This window comes from Anopheles maculipalpis, chromosome 2RL (genome assembly GCF_943734695.1).
Source record: "Anopheles maculipalpis chromosome 2RL, idAnoMacuDA_375_x, whole genome shotgun sequence".
Classification (NCBI taxonomy): domain Eukaryota; kingdom Metazoa; phylum Arthropoda; class Insecta; order Diptera; family Culicidae; genus Anopheles; species Anopheles maculipalpis.
Window position 1 is genome coordinate 42,787,718 of NC_064871.1, and position 19,875 is coordinate 42,807,592.

A 19,875-nucleotide genomic window follows, 5' to 3' on the forward strand; every position below is an offset into this window, starting at 1 on the left:
AGCGTGAAAGGGGATCTCTACCCGCGCGTCCAGTCCAGTCCATGGTGCACGAGGAAAGAAAAAAAAGCGAATTTACCAGAGGCCATTCGGTGGTATGTTAAACAACCTCCTTCCTTGTTAATGGGTGGACGACGATCGACCGGTGGATGGGGTGGTTAGGATTCAGCTGACGACGATGATGATGATGATGTTGATGGTCGCTCTCATAAGGTGTCGAATTGATTGTGTCCAACATCAAGTGATGATGCCCTTTCGCCGGATGTCACTTGACACGTTGTCAATGTCCGGAAAGGTGTAACAACGGACCTGAACCTTCTTTAACTGTTGGTTTTGTAGGTGAAAAGCCCTTATCACCTTAATATTAACTAAATATTAAACATTCGAGCTTTAAACCGTTCATTGCAACAAACTTACGAATGAAATAAAAAGATTATCCGATAAGGGCAAATAACGAAACAAATAAAGCCCTATTCGATAGCTGAAGCCCACCAAGGGCACCACAATTGCATCGTTTAAATACATCGCGTCGTGGTGGGCCCAATATTGACTCCCATTTTCGACTCGTTCATCCTTCGTGCGGCAGCAGTTTGTGTAAGGGTGCTGCTTTTAGCTTTAATTGGAAAAAGTGTAATGAATACCGAAAATCCCAAACTATCACATCCACCACACCACACGGGATTCGTCGTCCACACGGCCGACCACGAACCGTACGAAACGAACGTGAGTACCTCCGATGAAACACGACGTACCGCAGCAGCCGCACCAGTTTCAAGCGGCTTTTTCGACCCACAATAAAACACAACATAATATGCCATCATTCCCAAAGCGTTCTCTCTGCCGTCGTCCCTTCCCTGTGGTGCATGTATACACGCCGGGCATTTATGCTCGTACGTGATGGAAATCACGTTTGCATTGCATTTCAACAAGCTTCTATGCTAGGGGTTTGAGCTAGCGAGGTGAAAAGAAGGCGAGAGTGAGGAGAGAGCGTGTGTGAGCAGGAAGGAGAACGCACGGCAGATTCTTAGACGTGCTCTCTTTCGTTCGGATCGATCCATATGCTGCTGTTGCTGGGACTTTTCTTCCCCTGGTTCATTCAATTTTTCGCTTTTCATTGTCGCGCACACTTGTGGGACGAACGAGCGATTTTTCAATAAACTTCATTCTTTAATGTCCTACCGCTGTGTGTGAAGGGTCGTGCGAGTGAGACATGGTGAAGCCGTTTTTCTCACTCATTCTCATTTGGTCAAATGCTCGCTCGCTCTCTCTCTTTCTATCTCTCGTTTGTATGGCTATGATTTCTACAAGGACTACTCGATGAGATATCCTTCCTGTGAGAAGCCTTTTCTAACGACCTGTAGTGCGACCCATCTCTATCACACTTGTGCTTCCCAGCTCGCTCTGTTCCTCCACATTCATCAGTCAACCTGAAGGACAACCGGAGAAAGGATAACTGAAGAAGCAGGTGCGGTATGTATCGGCTGGTTGGATTCTCTTGCTCTAAGCAGATTTCCACCGTTCTTCCTTTCTTCGGGTTCCACACGGCCAACGGATGCACCCGCGTTGTCGAAACGGATGCACAGCACAGGGGGGAGCACACACACACACACACACACACACACACACACACACAAATAAACATATGCGAATGCGATGACACGGTAGGGAGACGAAAACAGACAGTCCTCTTACCAAGGGGTCTCGGAACTTGCAACAGGCTTAGGGTGCTGCACACTTTTTCCTTCTGTTTATCGCTTCCCGTTCGTTGACCTTTCCGTACGGTGCTGGGTCCCAGGTCGGCATGATGCAGATGCATTTGTTCTTATCTTATGCAAGGCCAGAAAGAAAAAGGTCGAACTTGCTTAGCTTGTTGAATCAATCCATAAGTTATAGTCCCTCGTTTGGGAACCGATAATGAGCGGATGATTGCTAGCTAATGCTTGTCTTAGTTTTCTCATGTATGGATAATATTTATTTCTTATAAAAATCTAAAACAAAAAGCTTTTAGAACAAATTTTGATAAGCAGTGCTTGGTGACGTGATGAACATTAGGAGCAGTTCTATCATTTCCCGATAAAAAGCTAATAAACAAATGACATTTCCGAAGTAACGACTGCGAACGTTTTTCATCGCCTTCCACTCAATATTCAACCGAATTCCTGGGGATTCGTCCAAGAAGAGCAGCCATTTTACGCGAATTTCAATAAGGTAAATTGTATAACATTCTTGAAGCTGCTCCCGTTGTGGTTTCGGTTTGATTTCACCGAAACTTGTGTGCGAACATTCTCACCGATCACGTTTATCATTTCCCGATTTTCTTCACTTCGAGTTAACTGCAGTAATTTCCGGCAATTCCCGGGTGTTCGACCGTCGACCTGGACCGTTTCTTTCGGTGAACGCACAATTTGCAACACCAGTTTTCCTTGGATTTTTCTCAATTGATGAACGATGCCTTATTGGGAAAACAGTACACCACCCGTGGTGTGTAAGGATCTCCTGCTTCATGGGGCAAAAAACGGGAATAAACCCGCGGGCACCTAACTGTCCGTCGTGTGTTACGATGAATCACAGCCTCATCAAACAAATTTTCCAAACTGGCAGCGTTTTCCATCCGTGTGTGAAGGTGTAGTGTGTGGGTTGATAGAATTATGATACAGAAGCAGAAGATTGGGCCAGCCGTCCTACAAAAGCTAATAGTAGTGGGCGTTAGCGCTCTACGTTTTTGTACGTTTGGCATTGTGTAGATAAGGGAAAATTGTATAAATGTTAGTGCGTGGTGCGTGGGTTGCGCTGTAGTGTAGTATTGGGGGGGCAGGATGATGAACCTTCCGGAAATGTCAAGCGAAACTCCGTTTGGCATGAACATTCCTCCTCTCTCTGGACGATGGAAGGAGAAAATGGGTCGTTTCAGGACGATTGAATGGGCTACTAAATGGGCATACGATGCTATCGACCTGGAACTTTAAGAGAAGGATCGAGAGGAATGTAACGAAGCGTAGGTGTCGAACGATTATATCATGAATTGGAGAGATGACCATGAACTTACTTTGTAAAGGACATTTTTTTTATCGATGTTTCAAACGCTATAAAACGTTAAAATGAGATTAAAACAAAATTGACTTTTTCCGTACATTTTGGGCATTAAAAAACCAGGCCACCAAATCTTGTGTCCTTTTAAAATTTACGCTGTAGACAGGATTCGAACCTGTGCGGGTAGAACCCAATGGATTTCAAGTCCATCTCCTTAACCGCTCGGACACCACAGCTGTTTTGAAGAAAGGTTGTCTGGAGAAAATTTCCCAGCTGGAGGGTTATTTAACAGGAAAATTTTTTTATTTATTTCTTTATAAAGGCTACATATTTAAGTAGTTTTCTTTAAGTCTATAAAATCCAGCAGACAATACTTTTAGCGCTTCAAAATAGCGCTTCAAATGAAGAGAATATACTAAAAAGTTTTATTTTGTTCAATTTTTTCCAATCACAGGCAGAACAATATTTATTAACCAGATCATTTTGATCCATGCAGATACTCTTTTCAATACTAATGGTGTTCATACATGTAGTAACTGCTTTACGAGAGAGCTGTTGAAGCGAATAAATTAAGTACAAAGAAGCACAATAAATTTAAGTATGATATTACAAGGGAGCCTACATTTGGAGACATTCATTCGAACTTAAAATACACCTCAAAACGGATTTTTGAGGAACAATTCAAACAACAAATTGAATGAAATTTTATTCAAGTTTTAAAGGGTCAGTGAAAATTATTCTTTGGTTTGTTTGAATGGCCGAACGGGTGCTGGTGAAATATTTGTGGACAGAATATCATCCTCAATGTGCTGTGTATATGTATTTCGGTATTTATGTACGCATGTGTAACTCCTGAAGAACCCCAAAAAATAAGAGAAGAAGTAGATGTATAAGGACTAAGAAATTCTATCTTATCTTTAAGCTCTAACTTTCGCCCAAAGAAGGTTATCCTGAGAAACATTTGCTTGAAACTCATAAACAATAATGTATTCCTGATTTTGAAGTAAACAATATGCCTTTTCTGTTTTGCAGTTTAGTAAAAAGTATTCAGACATATGGTAAAAATGTTCATGTACTGGTAATTATTACAAAAAACCGATAAAACAGGTTGCTTTTTTTTATTAAAATATATCAGCATGATTCGGCTCTAAAATTGTGACTGAAAATTTGAAAAGCAGTGGCGAAGCTGTGTGAAAATGCTTTCTCACATGTGTGGATTTATTTAACAAACAAAGATCACCCTTCGGACCCTCCGGACATAGTGTAATGTATGTAAAAAGGATCAATTCTGCACACACAGATATCCCACTCACGGTATTTGAGAAGGACTTCCTTTATCGTGTGCTTCAAAGGCTCCGGCGAGATTCGAACTCACGATCTCCTGTTTACTAGACAGGCGCTTTAACCAACTAAGCCACGGCGCCTTGGTGACAAAAACCACCATTTCTTAGCCGCAAAAATCGCTCGAGCAACTTTATCTTTAGCAAAAAAAAACATATCATGCAAAACAAACAGCATCGTTGTTGTCCTTTCACCGACACACCCTTCATGCGCACTTACTCGAAGCATAATTCCACCTCCTCTGCGAGATGTAGCCACAGCAGCAACAAAAACAGTACAATGCATTTCATTCGACAGCGTCGTCGACTCTTATTTTATACACCAACCAACTCACCACTGCGCCACAACTCACTTAGCGTGCCGCCGTGTGGTGATGTACAGTTTTGTTGCCCTACTTTCTGTGTGCAGGCAGGCAACAGGGCAGACCCAACAAATCATCAAACAGCTACTCTGCGCGTGGTTGCTGTTGTTGCTATTGGATGCTCTTCTTCTTTATGGTATACGCGAGGAGACATGACCCCCGCTAATTAATGATGGACCCGTTTCGTGCTTGACTTTCCTCTGCCACGACCGTTCTGAACCGACCAACCATTCGATGAAGTTTATTTAGACTGAGTATCACACACTGCCAAGCACGGTAAACAACACAGCCCCCGGGTCCGTTGTTGCAATGTGTCTCGCAGCTTGAGACATGTGTTGCGATCGCAGCAAGTGCATCGGGCCAAATAAAAAAACAAAAAACAAAAAAAAAACGGCGAAGGAAGTATTAATCATTCTCCCCAGTATTCACCGGACAATGCAAAAGAGCGAACCATATTTTAATCTCCTCTGCTCGGGTTTCGATTTTCCATCGTTCGTCGGTTTAGTTTAGTGGCCACCCAACCCCCTTTCTCTATCCGATGTGTCTAATACCCACCCACTTCCCTTAAGGGGTTTGTTTTCGCTTTCCAACTGCCGACCAGCAGACACGCGCAGCGTGCCACAACGTCGTACGTAATGGGAATGACGAGCGAAGAAAGGAAAATGAATTCCAGCCGGCCCCGGCCAACCGGAGAAAGTAGGTGAGATCGTACTGCAGCAGTTCGCACTTGCGGGTATATGATGCAACCAACAGACCGACCGATCCCGGCTCCTCGTCGGTTGGCTTTGGTGGGTGGTTGATTTTGTGTCGAAACCGTATGTTAGATCTCGGCTCAATCTGCTCGATTTTTGCTCTTGGAGCAGAGCAAAGCACTCCGTTGACTAAGTCGAGCGCCCCGACGCTTTGGTTGCAATTAATATCTGCAACCGGGAACAGAATGGGCGGAAAAAGGGATGACTTTTTCCCATTTATAGGGTTGCGCAATGATGGTAGGTTAGTTCAAGGTGCAATAAAAGTTTAGGCAAATAAATAGTGAAAGGAAGAACAGTTGATCGACAGATAACAATTCATAAAACCATCAAACTACTGAACCAAATTTGACTAATATTGGATTTTCTCATTGACATTGATATACATTTTAATCACATCTTATTCTTTGATTGTGTAATTTATCGCCTCTCACCTAAGCATCAATTATTGTGCTATGTGTTTCTAATGATGTGCTTTTCCCAGCAGCTTTTTTGCAGCTTTAAGGGTTATGTAATTTAAAATTTATTTACGTTTTTTTTTTTCATGTTCCTTAGAAAATTCCATAACCATAAAACCATACGGGTTTTCAAATCAATAACATTAAAAGTAAAGAAGTTCATATTTAGAATGCGAAATTTGAACGATTTCCCATGAAAAAACACATTCTTCTAAAGTACGCATTTAAAAAAGCGACTTTTTTCAGATTCATGGTACAATTTAATTTAAAAAAAAATCATTCGTTGCCTCGTCATCTTGCGGCCTTTCGTCGGCACTTAAGCTAAAACATATTTTACTTTTTTCTGTTAAAAGGACGCCTATTTCATCAGACCGTCCTTCACGTCGACCATGCAATTATTTAGATAGAATATTTTCCTTCAAATTGATCTAGAATATTGCAATCGGACGGTACTGGGAAACGCTTAGGTTGGCTACTTGAGATTAGTGAGGGGTTCTCGGAACCACACCCACGGCTCCGAACCGCTTCCGAGCATCGTGACTCCGGTTCCGATTCATGCTAAATCAAAACCACGGAGCCGTTCTGAGCCGTCCCGAGTCGTTTGGAGCCATCAAAGCCGTCCGAAGCCTTTTGGAGCCGCTACTCGACAGTCCCGAAACCGTCGGAATCGTCGGTACTGAACAAATTGTAATCTACATCGGTGCTCTATCATCAAATTCAATAAAATGAAAACGTTCCGGACGGTTCCAAAACGGTTTCAAACGGCTCCTACCGGCTCCAAATGGCTCCAAACGGCTCCGGAAGGCTCCAAACGACTCCGAAAGGCACTGACAATGCCGGACGGTTCCGAACTCGGAGTATTGCACCTACCTTCCGCATCTGCTTCCAAAATTGGTGGAGTCATTCGGGAGCGATTCAGTTTTTTTGTCAAATCTACCTATCACTACTTGGGATCTAGCAGAATCGCCCCAAACGCTCCTTTTTCCAGCGATCGCTTAGTGTAGATTACAACATCACTTCACCATTTTTGTTGTACTTTTTAATGCATGTGGCAACTATTGGGAGGCTTCTTGTACATTGGTAAATGCCATTCCTGGATGAAATATTGGATGGTCAGATCTAAGCTCCCACTCTGCAAACTTTCCCTTTTCCAGAATGGCCAGAATCTGATAGATATTTGTCCGAACGTATCAGGCCAACAGGAAATGTGACAGAACCGCCGACTTTTTCTAAGGCACAGATTGAGCTTTTGCACAAAGAACTTTTACTGTCGTCCTAGCTACTGTAAATTAAGTCGGACCGATCACGAGGTGATAGCGTAAGCACATGAAAAACCGGAACATTTTTGTCGCTTAAATGATACAATTGTTGTGATAAATAATTTCATACATCCAAATCATCTACAATAAGAAAGCTTTAAAATGTAAAAAATTTAAAAAAAAGCATGGTTTTAGCTTAAAACATCACAAATGAGTTTGTATTTGATCATTTAGCATACATTTTGTGTTCCAACTAGGATAAAAGTCCGTTCAATGTCATAAACGAATAATGAGTTTGTTCATTCTTTAATAAAATTTCTAAGACTTGTGGATTTTTTACTAAAATAAAGAATAACAAAATAGTGGATAGTGGAAGTGGAGGCCAGCAATTGGTACCAATTCCGTCAATGTGTTTATTTAAACAGATACATGAAAAAATCAAGCAAACGTGCTTTGGTGAACAATAGACCAGTTGGTTGTTTTGATAACTGTTGCACTTTGCAATTAATTTTAAATACCAATTACTGTAATAAACATACATAATCGAACATGAAACACGACAGACTTTAGATAAACCCCGGCAACAAATAACATAAATACAGGGAATTTTTCAAATTGTTTTGTACGATCCAACGAGAAGTTTAATAAATGAAAACATAAAGCTTCGGTTTGCTAAAGATTCCCGAAATCATTTACAGATTACTTTGGATACAAGTTTATTATCATTCTACTCATATTATTTGCGTATGGAATGTAAATGAAGTTCCATTGGCTCACAAAAAAAAAACCAACTAGACAACAGCTTCCAAACACTGTGATTTACTGGAAACAAGACCAATCTCAATCCCGCAGAACAAAGATTCACCCGAATTCCACCATAAATATAAACCGCTACCTGTGTAAGCTTAAGCCCCCCCCCCCCCTCCCCACACTAGGAGATGAGGAGCAATTTTTTTTGCAACATGTTTAATAATATCTTTTCCTTCATTTCCATCGGACGTTCCGGCACTCGCGTTTCGATTCGAAGGGCAAAACGACCGACCGGCAGAGATGCCACTTTCTCGAGTTATCTATCTATTTCCTCCTCACCCAACTTGCTGGGCTTTCGCCCAGCAACCCACCAACCCGCAACGTACGTACCACCTCCCCTCTACACTGCCTTCCCTTGCTCAGCACCCTCATCACTCGAGCCCAGTACGATCTCATTTTATAGTTTATCTTTGCCTTGTCTGGTGCTTGTTTCGTGCTCGAATCTTCTTCACGGTACCACAACAATATTTTCCCGCCCCTCGCTTTGCCCTTCTCTCCTCTCTGGCCTCTCAAGACCACTTCCCTGTTTCAAAATGATCTCGCTTTTGCTTCATGTTTCAACGACACAGCACTAGAAGAAGCGGCAGCAACCAACCATCTGCGCAACAACGTGCGAGAGCGGTGGGTAATTTTATTTAACGGAAAATTAACGAACACGACACGGCCAACCAAAAGCGAACTCGTCATTTCGAACTCGGGTGTGTGTGTGTGTGTGTCTGTGTGTTTGTGGAGAAAGAAAGATTAGGTGAGATACGGCACATTGCAGCTTCCGTCAATTTCTTTGGCTATGGTCATGTTGCTGCTGATGCTGTTACACCACATTGCTTCATTTAAATTAACCACGATTGCCACGACAGGCTGGAATCGGATGGTCCACCACGATCGGTGACTGTAATAAGCAGGGCACAAAGTCAAACGGGTTACGGTGGCTAGCGTGAGCATTCTCCAGCTAGATTCATTTCTGCAGGTCTTGGCAGGACAGCCAAATTGTTTTTACCAGCGAACTGTCCGTTTATTTAGCAGTTGACTGATTAGTGTTGCGTGGTGGGAGTGATGACGACACGGACTGTTACAAGTTCCCCACCCAAGTAAAACTCTTTCCCTTTCCACGCCGATGGTGTGTTGTGGTGGAGGCGATGGCTGAACTGGCTATCTGTAGGCTTGGTGAAAGTGTGTCACTAGTGATCGAAAATCAGTATCTGTTGGGGTCTATTGTTCCAGTACTACAAGCGGCTCAATGGTCTAGGGGTATGATTCTCGCTTTGGGTGCGAGAGGTCCCGGGTTCAAATCCCGGTTGAGCCCAGTAAACACTTTCTTTTTAAGTTAACAACCAAATAAGATGCAAATAAGTTGGTCCCCCACCACTACTCTCTACCACTTTCGCCAAAGGTGGTGTTCGTGTGTTCCATGTGAGTCAAAAATGTTGATTTCTCTAGGGAAGAGAGGGGGTGTTTATTGCTGCTTGCGGATGGTAGGGAAACAATAGTTTGTATCCTTAACTTTACAACACAACAACCACGTCTTGTGAACTATATATAGTAATATTTCATTTATAAGAAAATGTATCTTAATTGTAAGATACAAAAACGTGTATCACTCAACTGAGTTTTTCAGTTACTTTACTATTACAACATTTATGAACGTTTTTTGGCGTCACGAAGAGGAGCATATAAAACAAAAAACAACTAAAGCAATGACAGAAATTTTAGGGCAATTTTGTTCATTTAAGGAAGTATTCTTACAATATTTTCACATTTACATTATATCAAACAGTTGCTTAAATAGGTATTCGTTGAGAAGCGGCTCAATAAAGAATGCTAACCAAAATCGTAGAAGAAAAGCCTACTCGTTTAATTGAATACCAAATTTATTAGTTAGTTGAAGATTTAATAACAAGCGAATTGTTTCTGGCTATGAATAAATTGAATCAAAGAAACTAGGGACCTACCGAGATCACAATGCTGAAAAATAAAAGAAAGAAAAAGAGACATGAAACAACTGGAAATGATTGGAAACATAAATAATAAGAATAATTTAAAATAAGAAAAAAAAATTGCAGATAATTTAAATACAAAAATTATTTAAAAATGCTACAACATTTTCTAATATCTATTACAAACCATTCAACCGACTATGCCTGGGATAAGGCAAAAAAACAGGGAGAGAATGCCCCTTTCATCTAGTTTATACTACTGAGCCCGAAAAGTAAAGTGCGGCTTCTATCTCCTCGATAGTGTCAAAACGGTGTCCCGGTGTTGTTTATTTCATTGCGCAAACAACATTTGATACATGCGCGCTGCTCCACAAATTTTAACATGATGAATATAGACAAAAACACTTGACGTAGCACTCCGAAAACAAATTGTCATCCCTAGCTGGTTTGATGTTGGGACTTGAAACTATCAAAAACATAACAGGTTGGCTGATAAGTCCCCGGTCTGACACATAGAATGCGCCGCTAGTATTAAATGCATATTATTTTTATATAGCACCAACCTTCAAATGATTCGTGTCAAAATTTGACGTCTGTATGTCAATTAGTTTGTGAGACAGAGCGTCTTTTGTCAAGCAACTTTTGGTTGCTTGACGAATGAAAAAAGTACGAAGAAGAAACAAGTGTTGTTCCACCAAGACAACGCACCGTGCCACAAGTCATTGAGAACGATGGCAAAAATTCATTAATTTTTTTGGTTGGCTTCGAATTGCTTCCCCACCCACCGTATTCTCCAGATCTGGCCCCCAGCGACTTTTTCTTGTTCTCAGACCTCAAAAGGGTGCTCGCAGGGAAAAAAATTGGCTGCAATGAAGAGGTGGTCGCCGAAACTGAGGCCTATTTTGAGGCAAAACCGAAGGAGTACTACCAAAATGGTATAAAAAAATTGGAAGGTCGTTATAATCGTTGTATCACTCTTGAAGGGAAATATGTTCAATAATAAAAACGAATTTTGACAAAAAAATGTGTTTTTCTTTGTTAGACCGGGGACTTATCAGCCAACCTGTTACATATTGACAAACGAAAAATAAAAACCACGGGGCTTCTTTTGGCGCGCGAAATTTGACATCCAATGTCACCTTACTTTTCGGATACAGTAGTATAAATAGCCATCAAATGCGGTGTTGACAATAAGGCGTAGTGTCGTCATACTGGAAATAAATAACAAAACTTCAAGGTTGCTCCACGTTTGTTGTCAAAAATAATCAAAACTTAAATCATTTAACAAGACGCAACAAAAAGAGAATAATAATACAGCAACAACAAAAAGCGTTTACTATCGCTATACAAATTTTACAATGAGCAAAGCGTAGTTTTTGCCCCTACTTTGATGTAAAATTTATCTATATACAAGATGTATGGAGAAAGAACGACGCCGCAGACAAGAGTAGACTTTACCCCTACTTGGATGTGCAGTTTCTTCGTATTCATGATATCTAAAATGTTTCCCCGGCATCACACATCCTATGGGATATAATTCCTACAGCAGGTTCCCTAACCACAGCACAAATGCAAGACACAGCGCAGTCTTCGTTTTAAGCGTGCGTGTTTATTGAACGAAATACTTTGGCGGAATGAATCGTGTTCGCTTCATGACCAGGTTGAACAATGGTTCCCTCCCCAGGTGTCATCTGTCATATGCTTTGAGGGGTAGGAAATTGCACGTATCCAACAAATCCGTCACTGCATAACACTATGCTATTGCGCCTATTAAATTTTTGAGGCCTAATGGTCAATGATGCGGCTACATGCAGATTGACGTATCAAGAAGTTCCGGCCCATAATCGTTTTGCACCGCCAACCCGACGACTGCTATGGTACAACAGTTCAGGGAAACAGTGGATTCTAATATTTATCATCATATTTATCATATTTATATTTATCATATTTCTAATATCTATCATCAACCCTGACAATACGGCGCTAGCCGTCATACTCAAAACGAATTAAAAAAAATATCATAAACCTTACCAACAGATCAAATAAAAAAACGCTCTTCGCTCACGCGCCCCGCAGCACACATCTGGACCCAGCGCATAAGAACAATACAAAGAAAAGCTACGTGATTTGCCATTAGACTCCTCCCATGGTGACCCTACGATCGACGCCCAAACTATCCCACTCGATGTCTTCTCTTGGGACTCCAACCACTGGCAGTTCGTCGTTCGACAGCTCAATGCATGTTTGTAGCTGGTTTGATCGGCAACGAAATAGATACTCCAGCTCTCCTTAGCTCCGTTAACTTTTTTGAGCCCTCTAGAAGTCTAAGGCAGCGAGACATAACGGGCTGCACACTTCAGGACTACTTTTCATCAATCGGACCCAGTGAACGCAATGTGTACCGTATTTAATGTAAACTTCAACATGTATGAATTTGGTATGTCTCAATCTGCGTTTCGTACGTATGCGTCCAACATTATTCAATTCGTCTCGTTAGGTTATCACTTTTTTAGTTAATAAGTCTGTCCATGTCTGATGAAATAAATGATAATAATAATAATAATAATAATAATAATAATAATAATAATAATAATAATAATAATAATAATACTAAACAAAAAATAAAAGGAATGAATGACAAAAGTTTGGCTGAAAACATACTCAGTATCGAACATCGAAAAATTAAAGCAAGGTTGCAAGATGAAGTGTGGAAAAAATTCAAGACATAAAAAATTCAACATGACGTAACAAAAACAGAGTAATAAAAAACCAACCACAAAAATGATTAACTATACGAAAAAATTTAGAAAAATAAAACTGTTTGTTTGAAACAAACACACAAACAAACAAATTATACAGTTTTAACTAGTTAAACAAACAACTTTACACACGTGCATACTTTGCCCGTGAGACTGCTACCCCGCCTCAGCCGAATCGCGCATTGCATAAAAGTACAAGTACAGAAATCATGGTCAAAAATATAAAAAATAAATTTAAACGATGTTGTGGTAAAAACGTTATCCAGTATTTCAAAAACAAAAACCGAAAAAATGTTTTTAATTGTCGTTTTATGCTTTATCATCGTAAGCAAGCAATTATTTTATCATCGTAAGCAAGCAATTTCACCTGCAAAATGTGTACGTCTGAAGAGCGCTACACAATACACAACACATAAAATGGAAAAGCCACTTGAAACCGACCCACATACGCACACATACACACACATCAATAAAAATTGGTGATGCTTCCGGAGCATCCTAGTCGTCGCTTGACCCGCACTACCACCGGATGAGAAGAAAATCAAGTTATCCAACCATCGCACAGAATCGCCTTTATGCGTGGCGATACACGTCCGGCTGCTAAACGGCTCCTCCATCTCCGATCCCACCGAAACCACCAGGCGGCTCCATTACGGTGTGAAAATTCATACTCCTTGTGTAGTGTGTGGTGCGCGTATAGCTTCTACCTTCTCCAAAACCGACTGAACAAAGCAGTCACAAAGTACTTTTCTCTCTCGCTCTATTCTCTCGCACAAAATCTCACCCTTGCTTACTTCTCTCTCCCACTACCGGATAGGTTCGTTTTTATTGGCTTTTCCCACTCACACTTGCTCAACCCAACCACCCACATTCACAGCCTACTCGTTTGCTTGGTTAGTGATGTACCGTACTCTGTAATCCAGGCGGGTTTTCCGGTTTTAAGGATACTTTGCCGATGCTGCTCACCCTTCCTCACATACCCCTCCGCTCCACCCAACGAATCACCGATGAAATGTGAATCCGTTTCGATTGGGCGTTAATTTATTGATCCCCTTTGACCGACTGGCAGAAACACATCGCGCGTTTGTGGAAGGGTACTGCCGTTTCCACAACAATATGTGCGAGCGTGTGCGAGAAGTGACATTTTCCCGAACACGCTTACGGATCTTATCAACTGATTATGGGGCCCCCATAATCGGACACCAAGTGAGGCGGATTGTGGGCAAGTACACGGTGCGTGGGGGCTACGAAGCGAGACGATGGAAAACCCGGAAATTGAGTGGGCGACTGAATGTGGCTTTTTGCGAGACAGCGGCTTCCTACGTTGATTTTCTGTTCGTTGGGTTTTTGGTTCGCTGGCCAAGGGGAGCAGGGGTTCTTTCGAGGTGCGGAATGTGGCGTTTTATTGTTGTTTTTGTTAGCTGCCATTTAAGGGTGTTCTGTAATTATGATTAGATGACCTTAAAAGGCAAAAGGCGATGGGATACAAGAATGCAAAACAAGTTGCAACATTGGAAAGGTCATTTTATCGTATGAAAAACAACTGAAAGCAAGCAGCAGCAGAATTGTGTGTTTTTTTTTTCAGAAAATACCAAGGCTCCAAGCAGAAGGTTATGCTGAAAGACTTACGTAGCAATTTAAAAAAAAATTATATAAAATGCTCTTGACAACTGCTCGATACTCGATCACTAACTCTGATTATTCATGAAATGCGATTGATTAGTGTTCAACGTTGCACCTTGACAGCTTCACACCAAAAAACGGGTAGCAACCAAAAACAAAAAACATCGAAAATAAAGACAAAAAACACTTCCTACAGAAAACCCAGCAAAGTGGGTCCGCTAACGGGAATAAAGTCTTCTCCATTTTCAACCATTATTCGGAGGAAGAAGAAACATTTAATAAGAACGGAAGCTTTCACAAGTCTTTGTAGCTCTCCAAGCACGCTTTGGCTGTACCGGCACAGCCGCGAAAAAGAACCTTAATTTTGTTCCTTCCCAATGTCGGCACTTGCTGTGTTTGCTCGTTCTTTTCACTTTGACCGTGTCGGAAAAGCGTGTTGAAGAAGCGCTCCGAAAAATTGGCCCATCATCCAGAGCAGAGCGAACGAGAGAGAGAGAGAGAGAGCGAGAGCCATTTACCGTTTAGCTCAGCTCAGGTGGTAATGGTGGATGGATATGAGGCTTCTTCTTTCAAGGGTAGCCACAAAGAAGTGAACCAAGCAACACCACGCGCTCTCAAACCTAAACAGGTTCAATGAAATATTTGAACGTTCAACTTACACCGAGAGACTTACGGTTACCCTCTGGGTTTGGGCCTCCCTCAACATCGTCCCTTTGGACAGTGAAGGAATGCGCACAAAATCGGTGGGATTTCTCTGTTTGTAATTTATTTCTTCTATACCAATCGATGAAGACGCCTCGAATTGGCCCGTGGGATGGAAGAATGGAGCAAACAAGGAGGAAGCAAATGCGCTTGACCGCGCTCGGCCACACTATTTCGCGCTAGGGCGTGGAAGGTGCGTACAGTAAAATTGACTTCTCGTTGTATGCTGCCTAGTACCTTCTGGTCTTCCGGTGTACGCGCACACACACACACACACACACAGACACACACGGTACGGGCATCGATAATGATGCTTCAATCCTCGCACAATATATACACAGCGATCCATTGCTGTGTGCCGTTATCGACGATGCGTTGCCCTGCAGCCACCGTCACCGCCACCCGCAGGGTGTTCGCGCACATTCTTCACCACCGTGAGAATTAACAGCAGCACCCGAACAGGAGGAACTAATAATGGGCAAAAATAGACAATTTCAAGCATAAATAAGTATGCTCATCGAGCCGATAGCACTGTCCCGAGGGCAACAGAAACACATGGCAGTTGGTTTGTACACATGCGGTACGGAAACTACTATTTGTCTCCCTGTCCTGCATGTCTACCTGGGTCTTCTGGAATCTGCATTGCACAAAGTTTTCTTATGACAGTCTCATTTTCAAATGACAGTAATCACACAACCACACGCGGACTGCCCCCGCCCGTTCACCGTGGTTGTTGAATGCATTAATTAACAGATCGTGTAGCAGAATTGTCGACAGCGCATCAAACGGATCATGTATGTAGTACGCCGTAATGGCTCGCTGTCTCTATTGCTCGGCTCCTTAGGTATGGCGGCCTGCAATCAGTCCATATTTTGTGTCGTCTTCCCCTAAAGGGAAAAGGGATTGTTGAGTTAAATGACGGATTAAAAGGGAAGCGCCCTCCGGGCTGTTGCCAATCAATGTATGTGCAAACACGATGAAGGGAAAAATGCTATGTAGCGGTGCAATGCTTTAAAAACAGCTTTAAACACAAAACTCTCTACAAGGGGATGTAGCTCAGATGGTAGAGCGCTCGCTTAGCATGTGAGAGGTACCGGGATCGATACCCGGCATCTCCAGGAAGATCTTTTGCTTGTTATTTTTATCAGTCCTTTTTAAATACAGGACAACATTTATTTTTCTAGATTTGTACATAATACACAATAAATAAATAATACTACTATTCAAAGATATAACAAATCATAAACCAATAAAAAAAACAGACATTCATAGCATACCATGATATAAATGAATCAGTGTCTATCAAAAAAGCCTTTGGGCTCAACCGGGATTTGAACCCGGGACCTCTCGCACCCAAAGCGAGAATCATACCCCTAGACCATTGAGCCACATATTAACACTACGAACTCAATGTTCTTTTGACTTTGGACATGGAAACGAAGTTGAGCCACTTCCTACTGCTGTTACTACGCATTGGTGACAGAATTTAATTTTAAATACTTCTTTCCACACTGTACATGTAAAAAAGGTACTAAAACCGGTATCTTTTGCATAGACAAACACATTTCTATTTATTTTTCTTCTTTGATTGTTTCAAGTTCACACAATGCATCTGTGTATGCTGTAGTATGATTGCCTACATGACTTCAATTGACCAGGTCCATGACCACATTCCTGCAATACAACTTCATTTGATTTTATTTCAAGTTTACTCCACTCTACATCCAGCCAAAGAGCTATTAGTACAAACTACCTGTGCTACCTTATTTTTATCTACTTACAAATGAATTCACGCTATAAAGCCTGTGTTCTTCATAATAATTTTTAACCTTATAAGGGTCTCATGGAACAATGGAAACGTATCGGTAGTTTTACGGCCTAAGAACATCTGCAAAAACAGATATGAGCGTAGTTAAGCGAAATATTGACTCTTGCTCTTGTTAAGTTGTTGTGACATTATTCAGCAAATAATTACATTGTCTTCATTGCGCTAGTCATCATCGAAGTAAATTAACCACTACACTTTCGACGACTTTTCGTTTTAAGGTTTTTTTTTTAGTATGTAATATTGTTACAACAAAACTTTAAGTTATAGTTATGGTGGTATTAGGATAAAAATATTTTATTCGAAACAATCAGTATCCAAGCTCTTCTTCTCTTCTACATTAATGTCCATCTAAGATATGTTCCCAATACTGATTTGTACACTGATATTACTCTGCAAAAAAGCACTATGGGCTCAACCGGGATTTGAACCCGGGACCTCTCGCACCCAAAGCGAGAATCATACCCCTAGACCATTGAGCCACGTGACTTTCGTAATTTTAACCGTCTATTTAAATCGAAACCACCACTCCGAAATAAGGCCAACTACTGCTTCCGTGCTGATGGAAAAAATACTGAATTTACACAACGCTAAGCCACACTCACGCAGTCATATCTAACAAAAGGAAATCTAGCAGCTCGCTTGCACAAATGAATTCAATATTGGGTAGCATAATCGCATTACCCGAATCATAATCGATTTTACGGGTGTTTCCAGATCTAAATATCTTATCATGCCCTTGAGATGTTTAAAGGGCGTAATCTTAATATGCGTATGATTATAAGAAAAATCATTATTGGCAATTGTCAACACTTTAAACAAAAACAGTATTACTGCTAATTGTTTTGCTGATTACTCATTCTCATATCATGCGTTTGGCAATCTATTTGTGACAATTTACACATTACTAAACTCAACAAAAAACTTCCTTGGAGATGCCGGGTATCGATCCCGGTACCTCTCACATGCTAAGCGAGCGCTCTACCATCTGAGCTACATCCCCATGTCTCTTGCCCGCTTCTCGTTTTACAACACAAACTTCTTCCCATTCACCGATGTCAAGGTTTGCTACGGTGGCGGCTAGTTTTTCTTACATTAAACATTACTTTAACCGCCCACCGACCGAACCTAAGCATATTTACCGTTTATCAGCAGTTGTACTATACTTCTTTTCCCACCTACCCAGTTCAGGCGTCGCTTTACCCTCACCTATCGACAATGTGCGCCGATGAAGCGATAAAAGACACCGACTGCCACCACCACCACCACCACCATTACCACACCTGGTACGAAACGCGGAGAAGGGTGCAACTTGTGAAAAAGGCTCGGAGCGGTTCATCGTACTTCTACATCCATTGAGGGTGGTGAAAAACAACTGGATGGAAAATAGTGGTGAGAAGCGGCAACGCAACGAGCGAAGCGAAAAGGGCAACACACAAATCCCACTCTACTTTCGGTTTTCTCATCTTTTTCTCCATGCTGATCTGGAATCGGTTGCTCCCGCACTTCACAAAGCCGTCGTGTACCGTCCACCGGTACGACCCTGCCACCGTCCATCAAATTGCGTCTCACTCAACATCCCGCACACTCAACTGGTATAGGAGACGACGCCGCCACCGATGCTCGCGCTATGGCAGAGCACGTACACGTAGTGTGCCAAGGGGATGGACTTACGACGGGGTTGGTTGGTTTGGGACCGTTTTTCGCTAGTTCATATACATTCGTTCTTTGGTTTCAACATCGGCAAGAATTGTACAACATCGTCTTCTTCATGTTAGCGCATCCCATCAGCGTAGAAGCGCGGTGGCCAACACTGTGTGTGCTGGATTGGATCGGAGGGTTGGAATTTCACTCGCAGCGCCACACAGCAGAGCATATTCGACGGAAATGAGGGCAACATTTTTTATGCACTGAGTTGACCCTTCGCACAAACCCAGCCGAGAAGAGGAAGCGTAAGGCGAAGGGAGGCTAGCCAGCACGACCGTAGTGAGAGAGCAGGCAGTAGCATAGAGAATTGATATTTCACTGCGCGTTTTTCCCTTTGAAACTTTGCGCTTCCTTCCGTGGGGGAAGTCAACGATATACCGATGGATGATGGTAATGATGATGATGACGATGTTGCTGATGCTGGCTGCTAGCCTGCGAAGGTTGCTGCTTCAGACGATGGTACGGTGCTCGGCTCGCTCCCATCTTCAAACAACTTCACCTCATCTTTCTGCCATTCCACCACGACGTTTCGTTTCGGGGAGTTAATTTTGATTTGTGAAGTGAAACTCATTAATTTTGGTTTAACATTTTGACAAACGGAGCAACGGAGCCCCCAACGTGCGCGCGCGCGCTCGTCCTTCTGCCCCTGATCTTCGACGGACTTTACAAACTTCGAGCCACCTTTCTTCCCGGAAGGATGCACGATTCCGCCCCGTGAAGGTGGTGATGAAAAATTAGTTTTACCATGGTTCCACCATGCAAGCGTACTTTGCAGGGTAAGGAAGGTTACAGGCTGCTGCTTGCTGTAACATGGAAAATATTATTCACGGGAATTGAAACCAATCGCGATAACAAGAGCGAAAAGTTTGCGGAATGGCTAAAGCAAACTACCGCGCGCTCGCTGGAAACACTCTATCGAACTGGATCAAAACGGTTAATTGTGTTCAGGGTAAAATAGCTGGAGTGAGTGTGGAAGATTGCCAAAAAAGTGTGCCCAAGATAAGAAGAAAAATAAATGCTCAGATAAGTGTTTATTTAAAATTGAATTAGAACACTTGAAAGAAATGTCACACGGAAAATGAAACTGGCTGCTTTACACGACATTTCTTCTTTTTTTTTGTCTGGATATTGAAACAAACAGAACTGTTGAGCGTTCAATTAGCTCAGCAGATCGGAATTGATAAGGGTGCAAATGCGAAAGCATTTTCAGCAAAGCATCTTTCACGGGATTTTTTCGCTGAGGTTACTACGACCGGAGGCTTCTTCGATATTCAATTCGTACTAGGTGGCGTCAGGGTGGTTTTCGTTTGGGCCTTGTGA

General features: G+C 42.0%; 1 protein-coding gene and 7 non-coding genes across 9 annotated transcripts in view; 2 read left to right on the plus strand and 6 right to left on the minus strand.

The window, feature by feature from the left end:
- The window catches only part of LOC126556944 (hypoxia up-regulated protein 1), a 284,918-nt gene that overhangs the window by 128,289 nt on the left and 136,754 nt on the right, over nucleotides 1-19,875 (minus strand). The window lies entirely within an intron of this gene.
- Trnas-uga (transfer RNA serine (anticodon UGA)) lies at nucleotides 3,182-3,263 on the minus strand. The gene has a single exon. It is a non-coding gene; the product is annotated as a tRNA-Ser (tRNA).
- Trnat-agu (transfer RNA threonine (anticodon AGU)) lies at nucleotides 4,378-4,451 on the minus strand. The gene has a single exon. It is a non-coding gene; the product is annotated as a tRNA-Thr (tRNA).
- Nucleotides 9,237-9,308, plus strand: Trnap-ugg (transfer RNA proline (anticodon UGG)). Its single transcript has one exon. It is a non-coding gene; the product is annotated as a tRNA-Pro (tRNA).
- Nucleotides 16,069-16,141, plus strand: Trnaa-agc (transfer RNA alanine (anticodon AGC)). The gene has a single exon. It is a non-coding gene; the product is annotated as a tRNA-Ala (tRNA).
- Trnap-ugg (transfer RNA proline (anticodon UGG)) lies at nucleotides 16,340-16,411 on the minus strand. The gene has a single exon. It is a non-coding gene; the product is annotated as a tRNA-Pro (tRNA).
- Nucleotides 17,259-17,330, minus strand: Trnap-ugg (transfer RNA proline (anticodon UGG)). Its single transcript has one exon. It is a non-coding gene; the product is annotated as a tRNA-Pro (tRNA).
- Nucleotides 17,779-17,851, minus strand: Trnaa-agc (transfer RNA alanine (anticodon AGC)). The gene has a single exon. It is a non-coding gene; the product is annotated as a tRNA-Ala (tRNA).